This window comes from Solanum dulcamara, chromosome 1, assembly GCF_947179165.1.
Source record: "Solanum dulcamara chromosome 1, daSolDulc1.2, whole genome shotgun sequence".
Classification (NCBI taxonomy): domain Eukaryota; kingdom Viridiplantae; phylum Streptophyta; class Magnoliopsida; order Solanales; family Solanaceae; genus Solanum; species Solanum dulcamara.
The window spans coordinates 80,462,891-80,468,890 of record NC_077237.1 but is presented as its reverse complement, the minus strand read 5'-3'; positions in this window follow the sequence as shown (position 1 = coordinate 80,468,890).

The window sequence follows — 6,000 nt, the reverse complement described above, 5'->3', positions numbered from 1 at the left end:
TCATAACTTATTTCTACATTACTTATACCTCCACAACTCTAACCAACTACTAAACGTCCCCTTGATACTTACATTAGTTATACATAAGTTGAAAAAATTGTACCAAACAAAGTATTAATAATTCATAAAACTAATGCATGAATTATTTTTTCGAATTAATCCTACCAAACGACCCCTTGGAATACTTCATCTACGTTGTTAGGCTCTTAACTAACATAAAAAGGTCTAAAAATCCATTCGAAGCCAAATGACTATTATAAAAAAAAAAAAAAGGGCAGCGCGGTGCACTAAAGTTCTCGCTATGCGCGGGATCCGGGGAAGGGCCTGACCACAAGGGTCTATTGTACGCAACCTTACCTTGCATTTCTGCGAGAGGCAGAAAATTTGAGGTTGAACAATTGCTGCATTTTTTAGGCGTTTTCAGTAAATTTATGGCTGCATTTAAAGCCAATTTAATTTTCTGCTGCGTATGGATGCAAATTACTGCTGTAATGGTTTCCATTTTTTGAGGCCAAACTCTGCTACATTTCTGATCATTCACTACACTATTTTGAGCCATAAGTTGTTTCATATTTTATACACAGTTTTATAATAAATGTGATATATAAAAAAGTTTTGTGATCACTCCATGTGTTTTTTTCAGAGGGGAGTATTGATACCTCCAAAATTTGCACATAGTTAAATGCAAGGGAGAATTCACACATAAAAAAATATTGTATACGTAGTAGGAATACTTAGCAGGTTTACAAGTATTGGATGATAGTAAACATGTGTAAATAATGGGTTGTAAATGTAATGTTAGTTAGAGGTTAGTTAGCAGTGTTAGTTAGCTATGGGCCTCACACTAATTAAGGAAGTTAGGTGGTTAAGTGTAATTAGCTAAGTATAAGATAGGGGTGTGTAGATATTTATTTCTCTCTCATTCAATATACACTGCATCTTCTTCTTCTCAAAATCTTCTCTCTAAATCGATTCTCTCAGAAGCCTTCCAATGGCTACTTCTACATGGTATCAGAGCAGGATCGAGGAGTTCACCGACTATTGAAGTTCGAACTGAGAAACAACAGCAGAAGATCGAAGCTAAATCAGAGCTTGAGCTGAAGAACATCGAAAGGAGCAATGGTGGAAGGTCAACGCTTGGCAACGCCAGGAGACTCCTCGTAATCGCACTCTCTGCGTGAAAGGATGGTTGTAGAGCATGGGCATCCCTTATATGTGCACCTATCGGACACCTCAGGGTGTGTGCTTGCACCGGTGAAACTCACCAGATCTGAAAACTATGGAGTTTGGAGCAGGGCCATGAGAATCTCACTGTTGGCTAAGAAGAAATTGGGCTTTGTAACAGGCACATGCACAAAGGACTCATTTGATGGTCGCTTCATGAACAGTGGGAGACGGTGAATGCAATAGTTCTCTCATGGATCATGAATACAGTGTCGGAAAATCTACTCAGTGAAATAGTCTATGCGTCAGACACACATCTAGTTTGGGAAGACCTAAAGGAGAGTTTTAATAAAGTGAATTGTGTGAGAATCCATCAAATACACACGGTAACGATGAATCTTAAGTAAGGAACTGATCCAGTGTATTGAAGGAACTATGGAATGAATCTGTTGTGATAGCCCCTTCTCCAAACTGTGGCTGTCCAAAATCAAAGGACTATATTGAGTACCTGCAACAGCAAAGGCTAATGCAGTTTTTAAGCGGATTGAATAAGTCATATGATTAGGCCAAGAGGCAAATCTTGATGAAGTCCACTGCACCAACTGTGAATCAGGCATATGCCTTGATAGTGCAGGATAAGAGTCAGCAGGCAAACACTGAGAAGTCTAATCCAATGGCAATGCAGGCTAAGAAAAGGGACAATTACAAGGGAAGTTCTATGTACTGTGAGCACTGTCACATAAGAAACCACACAAAGAATAACTGCTACAAGATTATTGGGTACCCTGCAGAAAGAGATGGTAAGTTCAACAGAAGAATGAGAGGTAACCATGAGGGCTGGAGAAAGGACTCATACAAGGATAGATACATAAGAGACAATGGTGAAGGTTGGAGAAGAGACACACACAATACAGTTGCTAACAATGTAGGTTTATCTCAAGAGAAACACTCAAACACTACTGATAACCGAAGTCAATGTGTTGAGGATAACATAAGAGAAGATGGCAAGGGTGGCCACTATGCTTCGATGGCAAGGACTCTGAAGAGTATCAAGCTCATATGACAGGTACTATAACTTGTTTGCTATCTCAATTAGCCAAGTGTGAGTGGATAGTTGACTCTGGTGCATCCCACCATGTTACTGCAAATGAGAAGTTACTAAAGAACATATTCAGTACACATGCCAGTAGAGGTTTAAAGATGCATTTGCCAAATGGAGACACAGTACCAATCATACACACAGGATGTATTGAGATATTTGGAAAGGAAAAAATCTCAAATGTGTTATTTGTACCAGATTTTAAATACAATATTTTATTAGTGTCAAAGTTGACTAAGGAGCTATGTTGTTCAGTCAATTTCTTCCCTAATTACTGTGTCTTTCAGGATTTGTACAGTGGCAGGGTGAAGGGGATTGGTAGATTGCAAGGAGGTTTAGATATTTTTCAAGGGTTAGATGAATATACAGGGCAAAAAGAAAGTGTAAAGCAGGCCTACCTAGCAGCTGTTGTTGAGAGATGTAACTTATGGCATATGAGACTGGGTCATCCCTTTATTTCTACTATAAAACACATGCCAGAATTCAGAAATAAGATAGATGTCAATACTCATAATCATTATAAAATTTGTCCCATGGCAAAATAAACTAGACTACGGTTTCTCTTAAGTACTTCTAGAGCTGATAAGCCTTTTGAGTTGATATATTTAGACCTATGGGGTCCTTACAAAACCCCTACATTAGATAAGAAAAACTATTTTCTCACTATTGTTGATGATCACACAAGGTACACTTGAATCTATCTGTTATAATTGAAGACTGAAGTAATTATTGTCTTGAAATAATTTGTTGCTTATGTTGACACTCAGTTCAATTGTAGGATCAAGATTATTAGATCTGATAATGGTACTAAATTCTTCAAATCACAATGCTATGAATTGTTTCATAACTTAGGCATAGTTCATCAAAGCAATTATCCATACACTCCTCAACAGAATGGAGTAGTTGAAAGAAAACATAGACAAATTCTGGAAATGGCCAAGGCAGTTAAAGTTCAGGCCCATTTCTCTACTAAATATTGGGGGTTTTGTGTCAAAGCTGCAGTGTATCTCATGAATAGATTACCATCAGCTGTTTTGCAGGGTCAGGCCCTTTATGAACTACTGTTTCACAAGAAGCCTAATATTGATCATCTTAGAGTTGTTGGCTGCTTGTGTTTGTAACCACACTACCAAGATCTGACAAACTTGCCTCCAGAGCCACAACAGCTGTTCTCATGGGATTCTCAGAAACACAAAAGAGTTACATTGTTCTTGATTTAACTACTAATAAGTTCTTTGTTAGCAGTGATGTGGTCTTCAGAGAGGCTGAGTTTCCTTTTCTCAACACCTCAGCATCAGATCCTGACATGTTTCTTCCACCAGGCCAAGCTGCCACATACTCTGATTCTCAAGTCAACCATCTTCCTCCCACATTCACACCAGCAGGAGCAAGAAGGCCACCAGCATCTGCCAATAATGATGATGGTGGTGATGATATTGTACCTGCATCTGAACCTGCTAATGATGATGATGGTGGTGATGATGTTGTACCTACACCTGCACCTGCCAATGATGATGATGGAAGTGATGATGCTGAAGCTATTGCTGATGATGGTAGTAATAATGCTGAAGCTATTGCTCCTCCAGTTGTGAATGCAAGGTCAGCTAGGATTATTAAGAGGCCTGGATAGTTGAATGACTACATCTCTAATACTAGTCATGATAGAACCAGCAACTACCCCATAAGTAGATATGTGTCATATGCAGCAACATCAAATCTGTACAAGAGTTATTTAGCTAAATTCACAAATTTAGCTGAACCAAAAACCTTCAAGGAAGCCTCAAAAGACAACAGATAGATAGAAGCCATGAAGCAAGAAACCAAAGCTTTGGAAGAAAACCATACTTGGAAGATTGTTGACCTCCCAAGTAGGAAGAATGTTATAGGCTCTAAATAGGTGTACAAGATCAAGTATAAAGCAAATGGAGATGTTGAAAAATTCAAGGCGAGGTTGGTAGCAAAAAAGTATAGTCAAAAGGAAGGCCTCGACTATCATGAAACTTTCTCTCTAGTGGCAAAAATGATCACTGTGAGGTCTGTGATTGCAATGGCAACATCAAAGGGCTGGAACCTTCATTAAATGGATGTATATAATGCATTTCTACAAGGAGACCTATATAAAGAAGTATATGTGGAGCTACTAGAGGGTTTCAAGAGACAGGGGGAGACCAAAGTATGCAAGCTGTTGAAGTCCCTATATGGCCTGAAACAGGCTTCAAGGCAATGGAACATAAAGTTGACTGATGCTTTGGTAGCTGCAGGATTCACACAGAGTGCACATGATTATTCTCTCTTCACAAAGAAATCAGGTATTGATATTGTGATTATTTTAGTGTATGTAGATGATCTACTCATCACTAGAAACAGCAGTAGCCTCATAGAAGAAGCCAAGAGGATTCTGCATCATGACTTTAAAGTCAAGGACCTGGGGGAACTCAAATACTTTCTTGGGATTGATATCCTGAGATCACAGCTTGGGATCATCCCCAATCAAAGGAAGTATACATTGGAACTCATATTAGAAATGGGCCGAGCAGGCACAAGACCAGCTGCCACACCATTAGAAACTGGAAACAAGCTGACCACTGTAGAGTATGACAGGATTGTTGGAACCAAAGGTGATAAAGTGTTAGAGGATGCTTCAAAATATCAAAGATTGATAGGTAAGCTCCTCTACATCACCATTACAAGACCTGATATCAGTTTTGCTGTCCAGACACTGAGCCAATTTATGCAAGAACCAAAACAGTCACACTGGGAGGCAGCCATTAGAGTGGTCAAATATCTCAAAATTGCACCAAGATAGGGCCTCATCTTTAGATTAAAATAGACACAAGAGCTGACTTACTGGTGTGATTTAGACTGGGCAGCATGCCCAAATACAAGAAGGTCCATTACAGGCTATGCAGTGAAGTTTGGAGAATCTTTGATCTCTTGGAAATCAAAGAAACAACAAACTGTGTCAAAGAGCTCAGCTGAAGCTGAGTATAGAAGCATGGCAACAGTAGCAGCAGAAGTCACATGGCTGCTAGGACTATTCAAGGAGTTGAGAGTACAGGTATATCAACCAGTAAAAATTTAGAGTGATAGTAAGGCAGCCATCCAGTTGGCTGTGAACCCAGTGTATCATAAATGCACTAAACACATAGAAATCGACTGCCACTTCATAAGGGATAAAATAAAAGAAGGCACAATCAAAGCTGAGTTGTGAGCACAAGTGATCAGCAAGCAGACCTATTGATGAAAGGGCTTAGCAGGCAACAACATTCATACTTGATGGCCAAGTTGAGAGTGCTGGATATTCTACAGCCTCCAACTTGAGGAGAGTATTGGATGATAGTAAACATGTGTAAATAATGGGTTGTAAATATAATGTTAGTTAGAGGTTAGTTAGCAGTGTTAGTTAGCTATGGGCCCCACGCTAATTAAGAAAGTTAGGTGGTTAAGTGTAATTAGCTAAGTATAAGATAGGGGTGTGTAGATATTTGTTTCTCTCTCATTCAATATACACTGCATCTTCTTCTTCTCAAAATCTTCTCCTAAATCGATTCTCTCAAAAGCCTTCCAATGGCTACTTCTACAACAAGCAAACCAGGTAATGGACATTGGCATGCTATAACAAGAGTTATGAGATATTTAATTGGAACAAAAACTTGTGATTTGTTCTATAAAAAATATCCTACTGTACTTGAAGGTATTTTTGATGCAGATTGGAACACTCTAGCAACTGATTCCTG